The 27,129-nt window shown below is 40.9% G+C and overlaps 1 protein-coding gene across 5 annotated transcripts in view; it reads right to left on the reverse strand.

Annotated features, from left to right (window-relative positions):
* Positions 1-27,129, reverse strand: part of robo2 (roundabout, axon guidance receptor, homolog 2 (Drosophila)) — an 833,901-nt gene that overhangs the window by 745,837 nt on the left and 60,935 nt on the right. The gene's annotated exons all lie outside the window — the stretch shown is intronic.

Here is a 27,129-nt window from a genome sequence, read left to right on the forward strand (position 1 = left end):
CTCTCTCTCTCTCTCTCTCTCGCTCTCTCTCTCTATGTCCACTACTTGCTGTCCATATCTTAACCCCCCCCCCCCTCCACACCCCTGATTGTAAATTATGTAAATAGTTCAATGTGATTATCTTGTGTGATGACTGTATTATGATGATAGTATACTAAGATTAAAGTACCAATGATTGTCACACACACACTAGATGTGGTGAAATTTGTCCTCTGCATTTGACCCATCCCCTTGGGGAGCAGTGGGCAGCAGCGGCGCCGCGCCCGGGAATCATTTTGGTGATTTAACCCCCAACTCCAACCCTTTGATGCTGAGTGCCAAGCAGGGAGGTAATGGGTCCCATTTTTATAGTCTTTGGTATGACTCGGCTGGGATTTGAACTCCAACCTACCGATCTCATATGATAGTATATATATGTATCATGAATCAATTTAAGTGGACCCCGACTTAAACAAGTTGAAAAACTTATTCGGGTGTTACCATTTAGTGGTCAATTGTACGAAATATGTACTTCACTGTGCAACCTACTAATAAAAGTCTCAATCAATCAATCAAAGTCATTACTGCCCCAAGTGGTGGAAAAGTGTATCACAACTGCGGCCCATATAGACCACAGCTAAGAAACAGATCATTTTTGGCGGCCCAACATTGAGCCTGGCCCTATGGTTAAAAAACACTGGTCTATAGCGTTTCTGCCCTCTAAAGGCTTAGTTGGCCACATGCGTGGTCAGCACCTTTTAGCTCTTATTTCCAAAATTGTGTACACTACTGATTTGGGATCTTATAGCCCTTATGTGGACACTTATACTGCCATCTGGTGATGTCAGAAGAGTATAACATACAATGGAATTTGTAAAAAATTTGTAAAAATAAGAATTAGCATGTCACTAAACATGAAGTACACGTTTGTTACTTATGGACTAAGTACATCATATAAAAAGATGATTCTTAGTTTTTATTCTAATTAGGGTCCAATAAGCCCAAACAGCAAAGAGAAATAAAAAAAAAACATGTAAACAAACAGCTTGGGCCTTAAGAGGTTAAAAGGACTCGTCATTCATCACTCCAAGCAAGGTTTGTAAGTTTTACAATACAACTAAAACAATTCATACTTACTAAACAGTCCCATGCGAGATGTCAGTAGAAATGTTTTCATGCATATGTGTACGTGATATCGTAATGTAATCAAGCTAGCGTCGTTAGCATTAGCTAATATGCTAACAAGTTTACAAATGCCTATGTTAGTATTATTAACTTACAATGGCAATATTTTTTTATTTTTTCAGTTTCGTAAATTCACCAAACATCACTGTGGACTTATTGAGGCTGTTTAGCTGATTGGAGAGCTGGCTTCCGCAGCTAGTGGGTCCATGAAGATGACTTCTGTTTTGTTTGATCAGCTGCTTCATTGCCGCATTCGAGACACCGTTTGGAAACAATTAAGGTGTGCAAATAAACATTTACAAAATCGTTCTGTGTAAATCATTTCACAACGTACATATATGTGGCTTATATATGTAAAGATATTTATTCTCAAATTTAGTGGATGCGGCTTAAATAACGCCGCACCCTAGAGTCCAGAATGTACGGTACTATTCAATAAGTGTATCGAAAAAAGTGCCTATTGTAGATAAAAATGCTAACTACAGTACACACTAATGGAAGCCTTGCCCAGGGCCAAGGTATTACACGAATGCTATCCTATCATATCAACAATTGATGCTAATGAATGGAGGTTTTTAATGAGTTCTAATATATTTTACATGAGCTTTTGTACCAGATGTGAGCAGCCGCTGCAGCCCCGTGGTCTCACTAACATGATAACAAGAGCAATTGCGCCGACTGAGCAATTTCTCCACGTTAAAAAATGCATGTTTGTGCTGTAGCTATAACCAGGTTAGTGATGCTTCAGGTCATGGCCGTGCATTTCCTCCTCCAGTCTTCACACAATTTGCATGCCAACACCACAGTATAAGAACTATGAAGTTTGCCATTAAGGGAGGGAAATCTAGAGGCGTTTGTAACAAACATCACACATATGGTGTGTAATGTGTGTCGGCGTCTATATGTTGGCGGGAGATCCACCCCCGAAAACGGAAATTAAGGACGCTTGAGATTTTACGTTTGGAATCCAAAAGCGCGTTTTTTTCAGTGTTCAGGTAGCATCAAAAGTAGCATCACCTGCCCTGGGAGGAGCCACAGAGACACGGCGGTAACAAAGACGCGGGTTAGCTCGCCTACCTCCGCACGTTAATTAGCACCCACAGGAAATGAGATGGGAGGGGGAAGTGGGACACGGCGATAGGGAGGATAATGGCTGGGAGGTTACAGGGGATCCCCGATGACGACTGCACCCACGGCGGCAGAAGAAAAACATGGGGTTCTGGCTGTAAAACACGGTCTTGTTTAAAGTTATGCATAAATAAATATGATGCAAACTTTTTTTGCTCTGTGCTGTGTACTCATGTTTTGTTTTCTGTTGGTTATGTGGAGTATGGATGTCATCTTTTAATAAATAAGATTGAAAACATATGCATTAGATTGCACTGATAGTATACTGCTCAGTTTACATTAATAGTACAAAATGATAACTATCATAACCAGTTTACTCTATTAATAACTAGAAAACAAATAGGATTAAATATGCTGTGATTCTTCTCACTCTTTTTTTTAAATTTTCTAAACGTGTGTAAACAATTTAATGTGATTGTTGGAAATAATTAAAACTATGACCACGAGGGATTGGAATCTTACAACACCTCATGATTCTTGGGGTGATCATTCAAATCCTACCCATTCTCACAAAATGATAAAACCTTTTCAGATTACAAAAGCTCCCGACTGCTGACGTATGGCCATACATTGCAGCAAGTGAGTGTGAAGATGGCCTAAAAAATTTATTTTTTTAAATGCCATCTATTCATTCATTTTCTACCGCTTGTCTCTTTTGTTTTGGCAGGGGACTGCAGCCTACTCCAGCTGCACTCGGACGGAAGGTTGCCACCTCATCACAGGGCCAACAGAGATAGACAGACAGGCATTCACCCTCATAATGAATTATTTTTTAAAAAAAGTATATATATATATATATATATATATATATATATATATATATATATATATATATATATATATATATATATATATATATATATATATATATATATACACTACCGTTCAAAAGTTTGGGGTCACCCAAACAATTTTGTGGAATAGCCTTCATTTCTAAGAACAAGAATAGACTGTCGAGTTTCAGATGAAAGTTCTCTTTTTCTGGCCATTTTGAGCGTTTAATTGACCCCACAAATGTGATGCTCCAGAAACTCAATCTGCTCAAAGGAAGGTCAGTTTTGTAGCTTCTGTAACGAGCTAAACTGTTTTCAGATGTGTGAACATGATTGCACAAGGGTTTTCTAATCATCAATTAGCCTTCTGAGCCAATGAGCAAACACATTGTACCATTAGAACACTGGAGTGATAGTTGCTGGAAATGGGCCTCTATACACCTATGTAGATATTGCACCAAAAACCAGACATTTGCAGCTAGAATAGTCATTTACCACATTAGCAATGTATAGAGTGTATTTCTTTAAAGTTAAGACTAGTTTAAAGTTATCTTCATTAAAAAGTGCAGTGCTTTTCCTTCAAAAATAAGGACATTTCAATGTGACCCCAAACTTTTGAACGGTAGTGTATACACACATATATATAAAAATGGGAACCATTACCTCCCTGCTTGACACTCAGCTTCAAGGGTTGGAATTGGGGGTTAAATCTCCAAAAATTATTTCCGGGCGTGGCCACCGCTGCTGCTCACTGCTCCCCTCACCTCCCAGGGGGTGATCAAGGGTGATGGGTCAAATGCAGAGAATAATTTCGCCACACCTAGTGTGTGTGTGACAATCATGGATACTTTACCTTGACTTTTTTTAGTCAAGTTAAAGCGGTATAGCTCGGTTGGTAGAGTGGCCGTGCCAGCAATTTGAGGGTTCCAGGTTCGATCCCTGCTTCCGCCATCCTAGTCACTGCCGTTGTGTCCTTGGGCAAGACACTTTACCCACCTGCTCCCAGTGCCACCCACACTGGTTTAAATGTAACTTATATATTGGGTTTCACAATGTAAAGCGCTTTGAGTCACTTGAGAAAAAAGCGCTATATAAATGTAATGCACTTCACTTTTTTGCACCTCTAATGACCACCATGTATGTATGTATTAATTACCTCTAACGAGCACAAGGGAGCAAATTATACTCTTTGTTTATTCCTTTCATTTGTTTACGAATTACCAGTTTTACCCAAAAACTTCACTGTACAGAATTCCATGTAAAATAAATACGTACAATTTGCAGGTGAAGGAACAGGAATTTAAACAATTAAAACATTTGGCTAATAAAATCCACTTTCAGTGGGGCCAAGAGACAAATCGCATCCAATAGATAAAGATGAAGAGGAACAATATATTCTTCATGATGAATAAGTCAGACTGACATGTTTGGCCTTGGTTGAGATCTGTGCCCCAAAGGGTACGTCATACAAAGTAAACTATCCAATATATCAGACTGGGTATGCTGAATAATGACTAAATCAATTATGCATTTCTTCTAGTTGTCACCGTGCCTGGATGAACGCCAGCACACAGCACTGTACTTTTATTTCTATAACTGCTAATTTAACAGCGGCACCCGACTGTTTGTACCAGCGAGGCAGCTCACAGATCTACGTTGCGAACGTGTAGGTGTGTGTGTGTGCGAGGGTGGATGTGGCAGAAAAAGACCATCTGTGCTCTATAGAAGCATCTTGGGTAAATAAATGATAAAATAACATTTCATGTCAGCCTGATTTTTTCCCAATAAAGACGTGGAACAACTAAACTCACATTTATTTGAACATATACTAGATTTTACTCGAGGTCCCCAACCGATGTATATACAGTCGCGATCAATAGTTTACATACACTTGTAAAGAATATAATGTCATGGCTATCTTGAGTTTCCAATAATTTCTACAACTCTTATATTTTTGTGATAGAGTGATTGGAGCACATACTTGTTGGTCACAAAAAACATTCATGAAGTTTGGTTCTTTTATGAATTTATTATGGGTCTACTGAAAATGTGACCAAATCTGCTGGGTCAAAAGTATACATACAGCAATGTTAATATTTGCTTACATGTCCCTTGGCAAGTTTCACTGCAATAAGGCGCTTTTGGTAGCCATCCACAAGCTTCTGGTTGAATTTTTGACCACTCCTCTTGACCAAATCGGTGCAGTTCAGCTAAACTGGTTGGTTTTCTGACATGGACTTGTTTCTTCAGCATTGTTCACATGTTTAAGTCAAGACTTTGGAAAGGCCATTCTAAAACCTTAATTATAGCCTAATTTATCCATTCCTTTACCACTTTTGACATGTGTTTGGGGTCATTGTCCTGTTGGAACACCCAACTGCGCCCAAGACCCAACCTCCGGGCTGATGATTTTAGGTTGTCCTGAAGAATTTGGAGGTAATCCTCCTTTTTCATTGTCCCATTTACTCTGTGTAAAGCACCAGTTTTATTGGCAGCAAAACAGGCCCAGAGCATAATACTACCATCACCATGCTTGACAGTGGGAATGGTGTTCCTGGGATTAAAGGCCTCACCTTTTCTCCTCCAAACATATTGCTGGGTATTGTGGCCAAACAGCTACATTTTTTCATCACCTTTGGCTAGTGATAGTGCCAAGGAGAAGCCAAAGCTTGAAAACCCTCTTTAGTCGTTAAAGTCTCTTGTTTGGGAACCCTAAAATATGTAAACGAACAAAGAAACGTGGGTGTACATGGGTGAAGGTGTGTGTTGCTGAGCCTGATCTGGACGTAATCTGAATTGGACCTGGTTTTAAGAACCCTTTTGAACAATCTGATTTCATTGACAACCCGGTCTGGTGAAGTTAAGGTCCTTTGTTTGTCTTGTTTGAAAGTAAAGCAATATAAAACAATTACATAAAAAATAGTAATTAATGAAAATGTTATTGGACCAGCACCACACACAATAATGTGTGCTCTAAAGACTGTATTATTCTATATTGTAGGAACCAGAAGTTTTTTTTTTAATAACAGAAAGAGACAACCCCTTTTGTGTAAATGAGTGTGGATGAGTGTGAATGGGGAAGGGAGGGTTTTCTTGGGTTGATGCACTAATGGTAAGTGTATCGTGTGTCTTTTTTTATGTTGTTTAAAATAAAATAAAAAAAGAAAAAAGAAAAATTAAAAAAAAGAAAAGAAACGTGGGTAAGACGAAGCCACTGTGCTGCCAGGCTGGAAGTTTTATAAGAAATTAGGAACTTTAAGTTCCTAAAAATAAAAAAAAATGACGAGTTCACAATACATAAACAAAAGCAAAAACTACTATTGACTTCGATTAAAATCATTTGGGTTTTGCCCTCAAAGTCTTCCTGTATCCAGAGACTTACTCCCTGAGTTCCTTAACAATAACACAAACAACCCAAACATATTGTGTGATCATGACAACAAAAAAGGAAAAATATCAACCTAATCATTTTTGTATTGTTTATATAGTGATACTATACTAGATACAGTATCGATAGCATCTACATCTGAATCGATCACCCCTACTTTACATTGAAGCTTTATTGGTTAGCTTCTTGTAGTGTCCTGCTCAGTGTGTGTATGTGTGTGTGTGTAGCATGTTTACCTATTATTTTTCATCTAGTCCTCCAGTGATAATGGTACTTGGAAGAAACATATTTAGAAGCGGCTTCATTGCAGCTTGCTCTCAAATTTGGGCAGGTGTTCTGGCAAGACACGCACCCTCCTGGCATTCATGCTACTCTTGCATATGTCTACCAAGTAATGTGAAAATGTCATTGCGTGACCCCGGATTTCCGCTAGATGCGTAACAGCAAAGGAATGCCGCCGCCACGGATTGGCACCACCATCCAGCATCCGGCAATCCCCACCGCTGTTTTGTTGCGCTTCCGCCGTGCAGCAAAACAGGAGGGACTTTTTACGAGATCTCGCGACTCCTCGCATAATCACGTGATAAGGGGAGTTGTACTAAAGCGAAGCAAAAAGTTTATTCCTTTCTTCCAGAGGAGCAAAAATCAATTAAACTGGGTTCTGCTATTAACGGCAACACAGCAAAACGTCTCGAGCTTTTCCATCCATCAATACCCACAGTCCAGCCACTGTGACGGCACTGGCTTGACTTGACTTGTGGAAAAGACGACAGTTTTGCCTTGCAGAACGACAACTTCATTATTTTATTTGTAGCAAGCAACAACACAAAAGTAATATCAACCCTGGCGTGCCTTGTATACACAATGCACACGCACACCCACACCCACACACAGACTTCTCATTCAACGCTTGCTAACCACTCCCTTGCCTCCCCGGCCCCTGTATCAGCTGGTATTTGACACAGGCCCCCATGTGGCTGCACGGGATATGCCTGTGATATGATTCCTTAAATAGCACGTCGTCATCCATTTGTGTCATTGTGCCATCTGTCAAATGATGTCTGAAAAACCTTTGACAAGTTGACTTCATGTCAACTTGTCAAAGTTAGCCCATTAGGATGTTTCAACGCGTAAAATACGATCCGCCTTTATTTTGAAAGTATCCATCCATCCATTGTCCCTTTTGGGGTGGCGGGTATCTCAGCTGCATTCGGGCGGAAGGCGGGGTACACCCTGGACAAGTCGCCACTTCATCACAGAGCCAACATTCACACTCACATTCACACACTAGGGCAAATTTAGGGTTGCCATTCAACATATCCCCAGGTGCATGTTTTTGGAGGTGGGAGGAAGCCGGAGTACCCGGACGGAACCCGTGCAGTCATGGGGAGAACATGCAAACTCCACACAGAAGTCATCATCATGGCGCCGATGAAGGCTGCCTCGGTGCTTTCGCGCACTCTGTTTTGTTTGTTTTTGTACATAAATTGTGTTTCCGGGTGCTCTTACACCCGTGAAGAGCTACTGAACATCAGATCCATCATCCCTATGGACTTGTTACCGGTCATCTTAGCGTCAGCTGCGGATTTGGTCCATTCTGTGCTCAAAAGAGGGAAACCGCATCGACGAGGAAAGAGAGCGGGCGCACTTGTCCGTCTTCGCGGACGGGGATTACGCACGCCTCTACCAGGCATCTTCCTCTCCAACGTCCACTCACTTGCCAACAAGATGGACGAGCTAGCGTTGCTGATGAGAAGGAACAAGGACTTCTCATCTTGTGTGTTGTGCTTCACGGAGACTTGGCTGAGCGCAAGTGTCCCGGACAGCGTGCTTCAACTGGAGGGCTTTCATCTCCTCCGCGCGGACCGAGACGCGGCGCTCTCTGGCGAAAAAAGAGGCGGGGGACTATGCTTCTTTATCAACAATAGCTGGTGCACAGACGTGACTGTCATTTTTAGACACTGTTCTTCTTCTCTGGAATATATCTTCATCCACTGTAAGCCCTTTTACTCACCGCGTGAGATTGTTTCATTCATTCTAGTGGCTGTTTACATCCCGGCCGGCGCGAACGTGCGTGACGCTCAGCGTGCGCTCGCAGGACAGATCTTACATGTGGAACGGTCTTTTCCTGATTCTCTTGTTATCGTGCTTGGTGACTTTAACAAGGGAAATTTGAGCCAGGAATGACCAAAGTATAGACAGTTTATTAAATGCCCGACCAGAGAGGAGAACACGCTGGATCACTGCTACACTACATTGAGCAAGGCTTTTCATGCAGTCCCGCGCGCTGCTCTTGGACTATCAGATCACGTGATGGTGCACTTAATCCCTTCATACAGACAGAGACTGAAACTGGCTAAACCTGTTATGAGGAACATTAAGTGTTTCACCGCCGAGTCTGTGGACGAGTTGCGTGCTTGTTGGGAAACGACAGACTGGGAGGCAATTGGAGCGGCCACGAACAATCTGGACGAGTATACGGACACTGTGACCTCATACATACAGTTCAATGAGGCGCGCATCATTCCAACGCGCACCAGGGTTTGTTATAACAACGACAAGCCCTGGTTCACTCCCAAGCTCCGACAGCTGCGCAAAAAGAAGGAGGCTGCGTGGAGAAGCGGGGACCGAAGTACATACAGAGAAGCGAAGTACCACTTCACCAGGGAAGTGGAGAAAGCTAAATCTGTGTACTCTAACCGTCTACAGGAACAGTTCCGCTCCAATGATTCTGCGGCAGTTTGGAGAGGTCTAAGGGCCCTTACGAACTATAAGCCCAAAACCCCCCAGGCCCTGAATGACCGGACTCTCGCTCAGGGCCTCAACACACATTACTGTCGTCATGAATGGCCTTCAGCTCATCAAAGCCATGCTCCCCCCACCATCACCCTCCCCATCAATGCCAGCACTTCATTAAAGGACTCAAAGGACTCCAATGACATCACAGGACTCCAAAACATCATAAGACTGTAAAGACCCTCTCCATCAAAGAAGAGGATGTACGCCGGCAGTTCTTGAAGCTGATTACGCGGAAGGCCCCCGGGCCGGATGTTGTCTCCCCCTCCACTCTCAGACACTGTGCGGACCAGCTGGCTCCTGTCTTCACTGACATTTTTAACACCTCTCTGGAGCTATGCCGCGTGCCGTCCTGCTTTAAGACCTCTACCATTGTCCCTGTCCCCAAGAAAGCACGGATCACAGGACTAAATGACTACAGGCCGGTCGCGCTGACGTCTGTGGTTATGAAGTCCTTTGAGCGCTTGGTCCTGCCCCACCTCAAGGACATCACCGCCCCCCTCCTGGACCCACTGCAGTTCGCCTACAGAGCCAACAGGTCTGTGGATGATGCAGTGAACCTGGCCCTCCACTTCATCGTGGAGCATCTGGACTCCCCAGGAACCTACGCTAGGATCCTGTTTGTGGACTTCAGCTCTGCCTTCAACACCATCCTCCCTGGACTGCTACGAGACAAGCTCTACCAGCTCAGCGTGCCCGATTCCCTCTGCAGTTGGATTAATGACTTCCTGACAGACCGAAGACAGCACGTACGGCTGGGGAAGATTGTCTCGGACAGTCGAACCACAAACACTGGTACTCCTCAGGGCTGTGTACTCTCCCCATGGCTCTTCTCCCTGTATACAAACTGCTGCACCTCCAGTCACCAATCCGTAAAACTGCTCAAGTTTGCGGATGACACCACCCTCATCGGGCTCATCTCGAATGGCGATGAGTCCGCCTACAGGAGAGAGGTGGGCCGGCTGACGTCCTGGTGCAGCCTAAACAACCTGGAGCTGAACGCCCAGAAAACAGTGGCGATGATCATGGACTTCAGGAAAGTCACAGCCCCACCATCCCCCATCACCCTGATTGACTCTTCCACCCCCGTCCCAATTGTGGACTCCTTCCGTTTCTTGGGCACCATCATCACCCAGGACCTCAAGTGGGAGCTGACCATCAGCTCCCTCATCAAGAAGGCCCAGCAGAGGATGTACTTCCTGAGGCAGCTGAGGAAACTCAAGGTGCCGACCGAGATGCTGGTGCAGTTTTACTCAGCCATCATAGAGTCCATCCTGACCTCCTCCATCACAGTGTGGTTCCCTGGTGCCACAGTCCAGGATAAGAATAGACTGCAGCGCATCGTACGTGCTGCTGAGAAGGTGATTGGCTGCAAGCTCCCATCCCTCCAGGACTTGTTCTCCTCCAGGACCAGGAGGCGTGTGGGTCGGATCACAGCTGACTCTTCTCACCCTGGACACGCGCTATTCTCCCCTCTCCACTCAGGCAGGAGACTACGCTCCATCCAGACCCACACCTCCCGCCACCTGAACAGTTTTTTCCCCTCGGCCATCAGGCAAATGAACAATAACTCCTAACAGCAGCTCCTTGAATTCCTTGAATTCCTTCTAAGTCTATCTGATAGCTCAGTTACAGCTCTTTTTATTACCAAATATGTGTTGTATGTTTTTATGTCGCACGTTTGCACCAAGAAAAATTCCTAGTTTGTGAACCCGTTCTCAAACAATGGCAATAAAACTATTCTGATTCTGATTCTGATTCTGAAAGATCCGAAGCCCGGGATTGAACTCAGGACTACTCAGGACCTTCGTATTGTGAGGCAGACTCACTAGTGAATAATCTATTTTGTATGTGTGCATGACTTCCTGTTCGACACAAGCAGATTTTAGCTAAATTGAACTATGTAAGCTCTGCATATATTTAGCGGTGGAAACTGCATCGACTTGAATAAAAACGGAAAGAGTCCGCCACCGTAGCAGCGCCGTTCCGCTTCTGTTAAGCATGCAGTGGGAATCCCCCACATCTAATAAAATGTCAGTCAAACCTAAATCAAATTATTGATTATAATGAAAAATGCGATTGCAAACGAGAGACAAAAGGTATTTTTACGTCATTTTATGACGTAAAAATTACCAGTGCACTGAAATATTGGAAGACACTCATGCGATATGGATTATGTTACGCTAACATGATACAATAAAAAACACTAATGCAAATATAAAACAGAAAAAGAATGTATTCCAACAATGACCAATTGCATGTTGTTTTTCAAAAATGTTATGAAGAAAACCAAAATGTTTGATGCAAAATTAATGTGGTGACAGTGCATCCCTTTTGACAGAATTTTTCACTCGTAAGCCAGGTAATCACTCAGCTGTGCTTAAGATCAGCTAAATATCCATCCATCCATCCATTTTCTACCGCTTATTCCCTTCGAGGTCGCGTGGGGCGCTGGAGCCTATCTCAGCTACAATCGGGCGGAAGGCGGGGTACACCCTGGACAAGTCGCCACCTCATCGCAGGGCCAACACAGATAGACAGACAACTTTCACACTCACATTCACACACTAGGGCCAATTTAGTGTTGCCAATCAGCCTATCCCCAGGTGCATGTTTTTGGAGGTGGGAGGAAGCCGGAGTACCCGGAGGGAACCCACGCAGTCACCGGGAGGACATGAAAACTCCACACAGAAATATCCAGAGGCCGGGATTGAACTCACGACTACTCAGGACCTTCGTATTGTGAGGCAGATGCACTAACCCCTCTGCCACCGTGCTGCCCCAGCTAAATATCGACATTTATAATTGGAGTACTAACCGGCAAGCAGTTTGCATTTTCTTATTATGTTAAATTTTCATAAAAATATTAAAGGCCTACTGAAATGAAATGTTCTTATTTAAACGGGGATAGCAGGTCCATTCTATGTGTCATACTTGATCATTTTACGATATTGCCCTATTTTTGCTGAAAGGATTTAGTAGAGAACATCAACAATAAAGTTCGCAACTTTTGATTGCTGATTAAAAAAAGCCTTGCCTGTACCGGAAGTAGCGTGACGTCACAGGTTGTGGAGCGCCTCACATCTGCACATTGTTTACAATCATGGCCAGCAGCAGCGAGAGCGATTCGGACCAAGAAAGCGACGATTACCCCATTAATTTGAGCGAGGATGAAAGATGTGTGGATGAGGAAAGTGAGAGTGAAGGATTAGAGGGCAGTGGAAGCGATTCAGATAGGAAAGATGTTGTGAGAGGCGGGTGGGACCTGATATTCAGCTGGGAATGACTAAAACAGTAAATAAACACAAGACATATATATACTCTATTAGCCACAACACAACCAGGCTTATATTTAATATGCCACAAATTAATCCCACATAACAAACACCTCCACCCTCCCGTCCATATAACCCACCAATACAACTCAAACACCCGCACAACACACTCAATCCCACAGCCCAAAGTACCGTTCACCTCCGTAAAGTTCATACAGCACATATATTTCCCCAAAGTTACGTACGTGACATGCACACAGTTGCATGCACGTACGGGCAAGCGATCAAATGTTTGGAAGCCAAAGCTGTACTCACGGTAGCGCGTCTGCTATCCAACTTAAAGTCCTCCTGGTTGTGTTGCTGCAGCCAGCCGCTAATACACCGCTTCCCACCTACAGCTTTCTTCTTTGCTGTCTTCATTGTTCATTAAACAAATTGCAAAAGATTCACCAACACAGATGTCCAGAATACTGTGGAATTTTGCGATGAAAACGGACGACTTAATAGCTGGCCACAATGGTGTCCCAATATGTCCGCACAATCCGTGACGTCACGCGCAAACGTCATCATACCGAGACGTTTTCAGCAGAATATTCCGCGGGAAATTTAAAATTGCACTTTACTAATCTAACCCGGCCGTATTGGCATGTGTTGCGATGTTAAGATTTCATCATTGATATATAAACTATCAGACTGCGTGGTCGGTAGTAGTGGGTTTCAGTAGGCCTTTAAAGACGTTTCCCCAAAAGCTACGCAGTTTTGTGTTCCGCATTTCCGTGCCTTACTCTACCCGAACCGTGACTCTAAATCCAGCCGAACTCTTATCGAGAGAGTTAACAACTGATGGAACACAGTAGAATCTTTTCAACGACTGTAGTAATGAAAGGAGTAATCTGCAGACAAAATACTCGAGTGCAGCTCATCAGTCGCCCGACGGCAACCTTCCCTCTTTCAAGGAATAATTAAGCCTCACATCAACCAGACTAAGGGTGTACCCCCACCCACTTTCAGTAATTATTACCCCTTCAGCATTGCAATGTAGAACGTGTTGGAATATCCTGCTGCTTCTTCTTCTAAAAAGGAAAGCAAACGTCGTCACGGGCCACAATCCTGTCGTGCAAAAATTGACACCCGAGTGTGCCATATGTTTACATTCTGTAAATCAGCTGATGGAAAGATAGAAATCCTTTAAACGAGGGGCGATGAGAATGTTAAAGTCACGACAACGTTTACTTTTTGGGTCAGTGAAATCGGAAATATTTGATAATCGAGCACGGGGGCTCTTGGATGTCGGATTATTAGTGGAGTAGCTGCAACCAGGCGGTGAAAGGAGAGGATGTGGGGGGTGGTCGCAGGGGGGATTCCACTATTTATTAGCCTCCGGCAATTAGCCAGGAAGTGCTATAGGCCCTTTTGATCGCAAGGATGCTTAAAAATGGAAGCGATAAGAGAGGCACAGATGTGCTGCAGCAGACCACCTCAAGGTAGGAGATAGCATGGAAGCTCCTAAAGGCTCAGATACGCGATCCAGCGGCGATAACATCTGTCAATCAGGTCTCGGGCTCGATTCATACATGCAGCTCTTGGGGGAAACGAGGCCAAATGGGTGGCTCGGTGCAGAAAGGCTCGCGAGCTGTGGAAGACGCCAGAAGAAGGGAGAGACTTGTCATGTCTGACTGGTTCATCCCGGTCATGTCTGCTGGGGTTGAGGTCACAGCGTATCTGTCAGCGTCTTTTGGATTCAATCAAAATTCCGATGATAAAAACTGTGCTTCACTGTCATCGGGCCAACAGGGGAGAAGCTGTTCTACTTGTTTTGTTTTAAATCACGTCTGGCATTGACTGACCGTAGAACAGGAGGTCAAGCTATGCACACAATGCGTACTGCAGGGTGTCCAAAGCGCGTCCCAAAACATTCTTTTTTTTTTGTATCCTGTCCTGTCCAGTATCACTTTTCAATCAATCAATCAAACTTTATTTATATAGCGCTTTTCATTTATAAAAGAAATGCAACGCAAAGTGCTTTACAGACTGCATCACACACACACGCACAGATGAATGCATGGCTGAGTACAGAGGAGAGAGGTGAAGAAACACTATCACAGGAGCCATCTGCACCAGGAGGTCACCAGACCACGGCCAGCAGGACGCTGACACAAAGTGCCCCTACAGCCGTGGCCGATAACCCCTGATGCAGAGGGCTCCCTCTGAGGGACGCTGGAAAGTAAAAATAGTAAAACGTGTAAAATAGTAAGAATAAAGAGTGGGAATAAAGGATAAAATCAAGTAAAACATATCATGAAGATAAATAAATATGTATACAGTAAATATATAATAAAATACAATCTAGTATAACTTATAAGATAAAAAGTAAAGTATGAATGACATCAATACAATGTATAAATATCAGGCAAAATAATCTGTTTTACATCTCACTGCACTGTGGTGCATTCAAGGACCCTCGATTAAAGTTAAAGACAAAGACGTCACTAGTTTTTATAGACGGATTGACTTACAGTACGGAAGGGATTCGCATGGCACCATTACTGGGTGGACCTAGCGTAATAGGAAGATTGGGGATAAATCATTTTGCAATGCAGTCTGCTAAAAATGATAAAAAGCGCCACACTATATAGCAAATGACGCGTTGGTCAAAGTTGGAATTGCCAAAAAACTAATTTTAATAATAATATCATCATCATAATAATAATGTGTTAATATGATTCATATTATCCAGTGATGATAATCTTATATGTATCAGATAAACTCTACTTTACAGGCTAAAGTTAAGGAAAATTGAAAGATTTATAATCACATTTAAAGTGAATAATGACAAGGAAACAATTAGAACGACTCAAAATAAGACAAGACGTAACCCACAAAGTCAGAGAAATTGCAGTAATACAGCAGAATGGAAGTAGGTGAGGCAGAAGCATGATTATTAAATAGGGGGGCGGTAAAATAACGCCGGATGAGCAAATTTAACATAATTTTTTTCTGTTATTGCAGATGTTATCTCAACTCGTGTTAAGATATTATCAAAACCTGTTACCAACAACTCATACAGCGGTTTGTACAGAAAAATAAATACATATTAGGTTCTCAATAGTATTTCTATTTAGGGGGTCAAACTTTAGCTCAGGGGCCGCATGGAGGAAAATCTATTCCCACACAGGCCGGACTGATAAAATGATGGCATAATAAATTAAAAATAAAGACAACTTCAACTCCTCTCTGAGCTGCCACCTTACCGTGGTAGAGGAGTTTGCGTGTCCCAATGATCCTAGGAGCTATGGTGTCCGGGGGCTTTATGCCCCCTGGTAGGGTCTCCCAAGACAAACTGGTCCTGGGTGAGGGATCAGACAAAGAGCAGCTCGAAGACCTCAATGAAAAATAAAACCTATGGACCCAGATTTCCCTCGCCCGGACGCGGGTCACCGGGGCCCCCCTCTGGAGCCAGGCCCGGAGGTGGGGCACGATGGCGAGCGCCTGGTGGCCGGGCCTGTCCCCATGGGGCCCGGCCGGGCACAGCCCGAAGAGGAAACGTGGGTTTCCCCTCCAATGGGCTCACCACCCATAGCAGGGGTCATAGAGGTCGGGTGCGATGTGAGCTGGGCGGCAGCCAAAGGCAGGGCACTTGGCGGACCGATCCTCGGCTACAGAAGCTAGCTCTTGGGACGTGGAACGTCACCTCGCTGGGGGGGAAGGAGCCTGAGCTAGTGCGCGAGGTGGAGAAGTTCCGACTAGACATAGTCGGACTCACTTCGATGCACAGCAAGGGCTCTGGAACCAGTTCTCTCGAGAGGGGCTGGACTCTCTTCTACTCTGGTGTTGGCATTTTTTCCCATAACTTGAGTTGATTTATTTTGGAAAACCTTGTTACATTGTTTAATGCATCACAACAAAATTAGGCATAATAATGTGTTAATTCCACGACTGTATATATCGGTATCGGTTGATATCGGAATTGGTAATTAAGAGTTGGACAATATCGGAATATCGGATATCGGCAAAAAAGCCATTATCGGACATCTCTAATTTAGAGTGTAGAAAATGATTATTTCTTAGAATGCCATCTTGATTAGTGAAGAATTGAATAAATGTATGACTTGCATCCACAGTATAAATAACAGCATCAGATCCTTTTTTACTGGCAAAGGCAGCTACAAAATAAAAGCGCAAAAACAAACTTTTTGCTTCCTTATCTTGAGCAGTGAACACGTTTAAATGAGAAAACTTCTGTGAACTAATTAGAGACGTCCACTACCAGCTCTGTATTATCTACAGCACACGCTGTATTCAAGCACACCTGTCCTTGAAGACTTACAACAAATCTCCAACATCACATCTTTTATTTCCAGCGCTCACCCCGACGACCCTAGTCAGCGAGAAAGAGTAGGGAAAAAAAATGTTCATTCTCTGTAACTTTTTAATGTCTGATTAAGATAAAGGCAGCGTGTCTGCGCCTCCTTGCCCGCTCCCCTCTAGAGCCAATTCTGTTTGCTGGGGAATTGTGGGAGATAAAGAAAGGCGAGAGTCGGCGACGTGGGAGAGCCGTGCGCTCACTCCGAGCATGGCCGGATGAAATGTTAAAAAAAAAATAATAATAATAATAAAAAAAGGTTGGGATCAGGAGTTTGATGCTGCCTGTAAGATACAACAGCACGCCAGCCCCGAGGTTGAGGATAAAACCACCTGCGAAACCTCGTCAGGTGTTCAAGGTCTTTACGCGCCTTTCTAATGGCGGCCCACTGACCAATAAGGTCCCTAAAAACAGTAGAGCACTTTTGTCGTATAGTGGATCTTCGACTCTCGTGCAGTGATTCTCAAACTGTGGCACGGGCTCCGTCTAGTGCAGGGGTCTGCAACCTGCGGCCCTTTCATGACTCCACTGTGAAACACAATGTCAACAAATAATGGCTACTTAATTTATTAAATGCTATTTTATTTTAATTCAACAGTTTGTATTTTTGGAGAGTTCTGGGACTTTGTCACATGAAAATAAAACATATTTTATTATATTGTCGATGGAAATGTATGTCACAGCCCCGATTCATCACATTTATTAATTTTCTTTCATTGATGACGAGGTTGTTGTTTTCCCTTTTTAGTCAAATTAGCCGAAGAATATTTTTTTATTTATTCATTAATAAGGGAAATACCACTGCATTTTTCTCTAATGTTCCAAATAATTTGGTGATTTGCTTCGTTATACCCAGAAATAAAATGTGAGTCGTTTTTTTGTCATGTGTTTGATTTCATAAATTCTATAGCGCAAGTGTAACGAAACTATAAGTGGTGTTATCGTCATTTTAAAGTTAAAGTTAAAAGTTAAAGTACCAATGATTGTCACACACAAACTAGATGTGGTGAAATTACCCTCTGCATTTGACCCATCCCATTGTTCACCCCCTGGGAGGTGAGGGGAGCAGTGAGCAGCAGTGGTGGCCGCGTCCGGGAATCATTTTGGTGATTTAACCCCCAATTCCAACCCTTGATGCTGAGTGCCAAGCAGGGAGGTAATGGGTCCCATTTTTATAGTCTTTGGTATGACTCGACCAGGGTTTGAACTCACGACCTACCGATCTCAGGGTGGACACTCTAACCACAAGGCCACTGAACAGGTTCAGGAATCGAACAGAGTTTGCGGCTCTAGGTGTGTTTTATTTGGGGGTATATGGGCTTAAATGGCTCTTTGTATGCTGAAGGTTGCCGACCCCTGGTCTAGTGGTACGCCAAAGAATCACTTAATTAAATATTACAGCTATAGTTCAAACCACGGCCGAGTCATACCAAAGACTATAAAAATGGGACGCATTACCTCCCTGCTTGGCACTCAACATCAAAATGATTCCCATGCGCGGCCACCGCAGCTGCTCACTGCTCCCCTCACCTCCCAGGGGGTGGAACAAGGGGATGGGTCAAAGAGGGTAATTTCACCACACCTAGTGTGTGTGTGGCTATCAGTGGTACTTTAACTTTAAGATCCAGCCAGGAATGAGGCCATATGAATACCTTCATCTTTGTAGTCAAGAGTTCCGTGCAGCGCTCGCAATTCAGGGTTAGTACACCTTTTCCATGGCCAAATTCAAGCACTTTTTAAGGACTTTCAAGATCAATTTCTCAGTTTTTCCAGTACCCTTCAAAAGGCAAAAACCAGTGTGAATCAATCCATAGCCTTGTTGTTTGAGGTTGTTTGTAGGAAAAATAGGGAACATCTGCTAAAACCTAAGCCTAACATTGAACCAGCAGTTATCATTAACTGAATGGGGCATAGAAAATGAAGCAATGTTTCTGTATACTATTTAATGTCATTGGTGTTTGCAAACGTGTCTCCATTTGTGTTGTTTTTCAAATTTCTTGTTCTTTTTCTTACTTACAGCACTCAATGACATCGAACAGCACGGATTGATTCACACAAGTTAAGTAGACAACCAAAATAATGGAGCAAAAAATACTTTGAACTATGTTGGAGTTCCTTTTTTGCATACTTTGCAGCAGGCTACACGTAGATTTAGTCCACGTTTTATCCAAAGTTTGTATTTGTCATTTTCCATTCAATGTTCATTAAAACGACAACCTCCCGGCATGATGAACCGACGCACCACTGTATATACGTATATACAGCTCTGGCATGACAACAACCTAATATAAGGGCTCGTGCAAAGCCAACAGATCAAGCGTGTAGCTTTCATTTTTAAGGAAAGTTATTTAATTTTTTTCCAATTTATAATTAGCCTATTGAGTCAGACTGCCGAGAAATATGATGAACATTTCCAAGCATTTACAAGCACTTCACCCAAAATTCAAGCATTTTTCAAACCTTGAAAACACAAGATTAAAATCCAAGCATTTTCAAAGTTTTTAAGCACCCGTACGAACCCTGGCAATTGGTTAACGCCACGATGCGCACACTGAACTCCATTGTAAAAATGTGTGTTTGTACATTTTTTGTTTGTTCTATTTTATTTTATGCTTAAATCTACCATGTTCAAAATGATTAAATGTGTAGTTATGTTACCTTTTAATTCGGCTATAACGGTGTAATTTCTTTGACAATTGTGTTGTTTGTATTATGACAATGTTTGTTTGTCTAATCTTAAACGGGTTTGTGCTGAAAACATAGTTTTCGTTGTACTTGTGCAATGACAATAAAGTTCTATCCTATCCTAATAATATTTGAATGATGATAAATGTGACTGCTACTGTTCAAACTGTGTGTAAAGTTACAGTGGCTAAAATATTAAATATACTTGTTAAATAAAATCGCTGCCTTGTTTTTAATGCCTACTTGGCTACTGTATTTTATTGTTGGTCATTATGGTGGTACTTGGAGAGCCAAGTTCTTTCTGAGGGGCTACTGGGGAAAGAAAAAGTGTGCGAACGACTGTTCTAGTGTTTTTACAATAGGTCCTTAAAACAGCAAAGAGCTCCTGTCATCTAGAAGATCTTTGACTGTTTTAGAAGTAAGTCCTTAAAAATAACAGAATGCTCCTGTCAATTACAGACTCTTTGACTAGCGTTTTTGCAGTATAGGTTCTTAAAAAACTGCAGAGCACACTGTCATATAAAACGGTGATTCTAAAACTGTGGTATGTGTACCGTTAGTATGCGGGCCCCATCTAGTGGTACGCCAAATAACAAATTAAATATTTGAACACAGTGCTACTCATCAAACTGATTGTAAAGTTACAGTGGCCAAAATATTCAATATACTTGTTAAATGAAACCTCTGCCTTGTTTTTAATGAATGTGTGGGCCTACTTCGCTTCTGTATTTTATTGTTGGTCATTATGGTGGTAAGTGTTCTCTGAGGTTATCCTAGGTAAAAAAAATAAATTTAAAAAAAGTGTCAGAACCACTGATATGATCTGTAAGTGTTTTTGCAACCGGTTCTTAAAAGCAACAGAGCTGTCCTGTCATAGAAGATCTTTGACTGTTTTGGTAGTATTTCCCAAAATACAGCAGAGCTCTTCTCTCATATACTGCAGAGCAGGGGTCTCCAAACTTTTTGACCCGGGGGCCGTATTGGGTTAAAAAAATTTGACCAGGGGCCGCGCTATATGTATATATATATATATATATATATATATATATATATATATATATATATATATATATATATATATATATATATATATATATATATATAAATACAATCTAAACTGTCTTTTCCTTAAACTGAACAAAAGTCATATGTCCACTGATGTTTAAAAACTCTACACTCTGAGTCTAATTTATGTTTCTCCAACGATTTTGCCATTTTTTCCCCTCGTGCACTAATTGACTGAAAGATCGCGCACTTGCCGCCTTTGTGGCGCAAGCGTGATGACGTCCCGTTACCGCTGGGAAAATGCATTTTTAGACAATATGATTTGCTTGAGCAACGAGGAGACCCAATAACAAGCGGTAGAAAATGGATTGATGGATGGGCGAAAAAGGACAGATTAAAAAAAATGTATATATACCATTTTTTTTTTTTTAGTCGGGACTACCTGCGGGCCGGATTTTGGACGCTGGCGTGCCGTATCTGCCTAGGAGACCCAGTAACAAGCGGTAGAAAATGGATTGATGGATGGGCGAAAAGGGACAGATTAAAACAAATAATAATAAAAAAATGTATATATATTTTTTTGTTTTACTTGGTATTACCCGCGGGCCGGATTTTGGATGCTGGCGTGCCTTATCTGCCTAGGAGACCCAGTAACAAACGGTAGAGAATGGATTGTAGGATGGGCGAAAAAGGACAGATTAAAAAAATATATAATCAAAAAATAAATAAATACAATTTTTATTTACTTTTTAGCCAGGACTACACGCAGGCCGAATTTTGGACGCTGGCGTGCCGTATCTGCCTAGGAGACTCAGTAACAAGCGGTGGAAAATGGATTGATAGATGGGTGAAAAAGAACAGATTAAAAAAATAATAATTTAAAAAAAATAAAAATAAATACAAATAATTATTTTATTTTTTTTACTTGGTACTACCCGTGGGCCGGATTTTGGACGCTGGCGGGCTGTATCTGGCCCGCGGGCCATAGTTTGGGGACCCCTGCTGTAGAGGGTCTTTGACTAGCGTTTTTACAGTATTTACTTAAAAACAGCAAAACTCTCATCTTATATAGAGTACATTTGACTAGAGTTTTTATAGTAGGTGCTTAAAAATAGCAGAGGCTCCTGTCATACAGACGATCTTTGACTATAGCGTTCTTTCAGAAGGTCCTTAAAAACAGCGCAACTCTCCTCTCAGATAGAGGATCTTTGACTATAGTGCTTTTACAATAGGTTCTTAAAAACGGCAAAGCGCTCCTTTCATATAGAGGATCTTTGACTGCTTTTGTAGTTAGCACTTAATAACAACAGAGCGCTCCTGTCATTTAGAGCAGTGGTTCTCAAATGGGGGTACGCGTACCCCTGGGGGTACTTGAAGGTATGTCAAGGGGTACGTGAGATTTTTTAAAAATGTCTGTCAAAAAGAACTGTGAAAAGAAATGCAACAATGCAATATTCAGTGTTGACAGCTAGATTTTTTGTGGACATGTTCCATAAATATTGATGTTAAAGATTTATTTTTTTGTGAAGAAATGTTTCGAATTAAGTTCATGAATCCAGATGGATCTCTATTACAATCCCCAAAGAGGGCACTTTAAGTCGATGATTACTTCTATGTGTAGAAATCTTTATTTATAATTGAATCACTTGTTTATTTTTTAACAAGTTTTTAGTTATTTTTATATCTTTTTTTCCAAATAGTTCAAGAAAGACCACAACAAATGAGCAATATTTTGCACTGTTATACAATTTAATAAATCAGAAACTGATGACATAGTGCTGTATTTTACTTCTTTATCTCTTTTTTTCAACCAAAAATGCTTTGCTCTGATTAGGGGGTACTTGAATTAAAAAAATGTTCACAGGGGGTACATCACTGAAAAAAGGTTGAGAACCACTGATTTAGAGGATCTTTGACTTTGACTTTTACAACAAGTCCTTAAAAACATCAAAAAGCTCCTGTCATATATTAAGGAAAAATCTTTGACTGTTTTTGCAGTTAGTCCTTAAAAACAACAGAGTGCTCCCGTCATTTCTTTGACTGAAATGTTTGACAGTAAGTCGTCAAAAACAGCAGATCACTACTGTGGATCTGTGACTACTGTTTTTAAGGACCGACAAAAACCCCCCACTAGAACTCTCCTGTCATATAGAAAACTTTTCATTAGTGTTTTTACAGTCGGTGCTTAAAACAGCAGAGAATCCTGTCATTTAGTTCGTATGTGACTCGTGTTTTTGCTGTCAGTCCTTAAAAACAGCAGAGCTCTCCTGTCATATAGAAGATTTTGACTGGCATTTTTACAGTAGGTCCTTAAAAACAACAGAGCACTCCTCTACAGAAAAACTTTTTCCAGTGTTTTTCCAGTAAGTCCTTAAAAACAGCAGAGCTCTACTGTCATGTAGAGAGGATCTTTGGCTTGTGTTTTTGCGGTCGGTTCCTAAAAAAACAACAGAGCTCTCCTGGAATGTAGAGAATCTTTGACTGTGTTTTTGTGGTAGATTCCTAAAAACAGAAGAGCACTTCTGTCATAAAGAGAATCTTTGATTAGCATCAACATTTTGCTTATGTTTTAATGTATGACTCATTTTGTGAGCTGTCGCAGATTTAAGATTAAAGGCTTAGCCCAGATGTGCAAAAAAATGTTAGTCATCCAAAGAGCATGAACTTCTCTGTTATTCACCGTATTGTTATGAATAATAAGCTTGTTTGGAGTATTCTAATGTTAAGCATGTACGTAACATTATCTTGCTAACATACAAGCAAGCTAAACGTTAGCTTACTGGTAGTAAGCTAACGTTTAGCACACCAGCCGAGTAACGTCGAACACGAACCTGTGTCATCAACTGATTCACCTCAGCTGCTTGTTGTCGATCTGTTGCAGTTCTTAATGTTGAAAAAACGTCTTAATATTCATTTATTTGGTAATGCTATCTGCTGAAAATGATGGAAAGTGCCACTCTACAAAGCAAATGATGTTGTGGTCAATGTTGGAATTGCCACAAAACGCATTTTAAGATATTCAATACTCTACTGCCGTCTGGTGGCTAAAGTGCACGCCCCTAATTTGTCACGTTTCATGCATCAGGTAAACCGTGACAAATGGGGCCATAGTCTATTGTAGTTTTTTTTTTTTTATTTGTAAAAAAATTATATTGCCTGCACACCATCATCTTCTCCCGACATGCAAGCTCCTATCAACTTGCATGACATTCTATACAAAATAATAAATCAATTTCATTCATCATGTCTTCACAAATAGATAGGTGCAATATTCTTGTGTTCCGTTTTTTTGTTTTTTTTTTTGCAAAAAAAAAAAAGGTGTTGAATGCTGTTCTTCATTGGCGACGCCAGGGCGGAGGACCAATATGACCAGGTCGAGGAACTTTATTTTGAAAGTTTCCGCTGTTTTTAGACACGTCACACCAGCACGTCACGACAGCTCTGACGAAGGCTGAAGTTCCAGCTGAAACTTTCAGCGGGAAGAAACATATCTTACACAAAAACTTTGAACACAAGAATATTGCACATATTTATACACAATAATAATAGTGAAGTATGGCCACTCTGTTCCTCGCTTTCTGTTCTCATAAAGAATAGTTATCCGAAAAGATTAGATTGGCAAAACGGGCCAAAAGAAAATATTCATGTCTCTCATCTTGCAGCAGTCCCATAGAACGGACAGAGGTGCAACAACTATTAAAGCTTAAAATGTTATGCAATTAAAACCAAATGAACACTGCACGGATTGCAGAGGACAAAACAACGCATGTGTGGCAAATGTGGCATAACTACATTTGTTTTGCTAAAAACTGCATCATGACTGTGTGAATGTGAGTGCATGAATGCAATAGGCTCAAGCCCCCCCCCCCCCCGCGACCCCAAAAGGGACAAGCGGTAGAAAATGGATGGATGGATGCATCATGACTGTGCTTGTATATGATCATGAAAAATACCACGCTGTAACCATGTCTAAAAGATCTAAATATAGATGCAAGAAAGACCGGAAGAAAAACGGAAATTTGTTTAAAAAGTCCTCCTGCTATTGAGCACACTTGATAAAATATTTATATGTAATCACAACAAGCTGCCTCAAGTCACTCAAACTTGTACTGAACCACAAATGCAGCCACACACAGTGGAAACTCAATCTACAAACTTAATTGGTTCTTCAACATGGTTTGCCAACCAAAAAGTTTCAATAGTGAAGCACAGTTCCCCATAAGAAACAATGTAAACATGAAATATTAGTTTTAGCCTCGACCAAAATATGTGTGTGTCTGTATATATACTGTATATATATATATATATATATATATATATATATATATATATATATATATATATATATATATATATATATATATATATATATATATATATATATATATATATATATATATATGTGTGTGTGTATATATGCACATACACGGCGTGGCGAAGTTGGTAGAGTGGCCGTGCCAGCAATCGGAGTGTTGCTGGTTACTGGGGTTCAATCCCCACCTTCTAACATCCTAGTCACGTCCGTTGTGTCCTTGGGCAAGACACTTTACCCTTGCTCCTGATGGCTGCTGGTTGGCGCCTTGCATGGCAGCTCCCGCCATCAGTGTGTGAATGTGTGTGTGAATGGATGAATGTGGAAATACTGTCAAAGCGCTTTGAGTACCTTGAAGGTAGAAAAGCACTATACAAGTATAACCCATTTATCATTTATCATTTATATATACATACACATATACATACATACACATATACATACACACATGCATGCATACACAGTATATACATACACATATATACATACGCACATATATACATATATATACACAAACTCGTATATATACACACACACACACATATATATGGATATACATGTATAAATGTATACATATATACAGTATGCTTATAAATACACACACACACACGCACGCACACACACACACACGCACGCACACACACACACACACACACACACACACATATATATATATATATATATATATACATATATATGCATGTACTGTATATGTATATATGCATATACTGTATGTATATGTATATATATTTATATATATATATATATATATATATATATATATATATATATATATATATATATATATATATATATATATATGTATATATGCATATACTGTATGTATATGTATATATATATATATATATATATATATATATATATATATATATATATATATATATATATATATATATATATATATATATATATATCCGACACATACGTAGGATTAACTGAGGGAGAATTCAAAACCAGATGGAAAAATCACAAGCTTCTTTCATATGCAAAAGACTCCGGAACACTACAGAACTCAGCAAACACATTTGGAATCTCAAAGACAATAATGTTGAATACTCAATAACATGGCAAATTTTGCATCCAGCACACCTTACAACAGTGGTAACAAAAGATGCAACCTATGCTTAAAAGAGAAACTGTTTATCATATACCGTCCAGACTTGTCATCCCTCAACAAGCGAAAGCGAAATTGTATCAGCATGCCGTCACAGAAGGAAACACCTCCTAGGTAACACATGAGTCAATCACCACGCCCCCACGCCTGCCTGTACCCACCCGCTCTGTGCCCTATATAAACCATGGTATGTGAATGCTTCCATTAAAATCTCCTGAGGATTGAGGAAAACCCCTCATGAAACAGGCCTGTAGAGATGAAATAGTCTTGTGATATTTTCCCACACATACATACATACATCGTCGTCGTCGGCGGTCACTCGAAACGAGTATGACTGTCCTCCAAGGGATGTTAGGGTGGATTCCCTATATGGAGGACGCCTGTGCGTGGAATCTTTTAATGTGGGGAGACTGGTGCACGGTCAGCCACCACACAGTCCTTGGCATTGAGCGGGCCAGGGTCCAGTGGCATGGAAACCAAGACGACTGGGGACCCGTCTTTGCTGCAGCCTTCATCCGCCTTATATATATATATATATATATATATATATATATATATATATATATATATATATATATATATATATATATATGCATATATATATATATACATATATATATATATATATATATATATATATATATATATATATATATATATATATATATATATATATATATATATGCATATATATATATATATATATATATATATATATATATATATATATATATATATATATATATATATATATATATATATATATATATATATATATATATATATATATATATATATATATTTATATTTATATATATGTGTATATATATGCATATATGTGTGTTGTTGCACTGACCAGCTCTTCCTCCCAGGGATTTTAATTTGCTGGTCACTCCCAAGTTCTTTTTATGGCACATAAGCTGGAATTTAAATTGATCACCAGGCAGTAGTTGGTATTTTGTGGTTTATTCTCAAATATTTGACAATAATGAGACCAGCCTTGCATAACCCATCCAGATGCGTGGCTCTAACCGGTCTGCCTCTGCTTCCCCCTCCTCGTTCTCTCCTACCTCGTTGTTTTGTCTACCCTTTGCATTCCAAAGTT

Source organism: Entelurus aequoreus, linkage group LG10 (assembly GCF_033978785.1).
Source record: "Entelurus aequoreus isolate RoL-2023_Sb linkage group LG10, RoL_Eaeq_v1.1, whole genome shotgun sequence".
Classification (NCBI taxonomy): Eukaryota; Metazoa; Chordata; class Actinopteri; order Syngnathiformes; family Syngnathidae; genus Entelurus; species Entelurus aequoreus.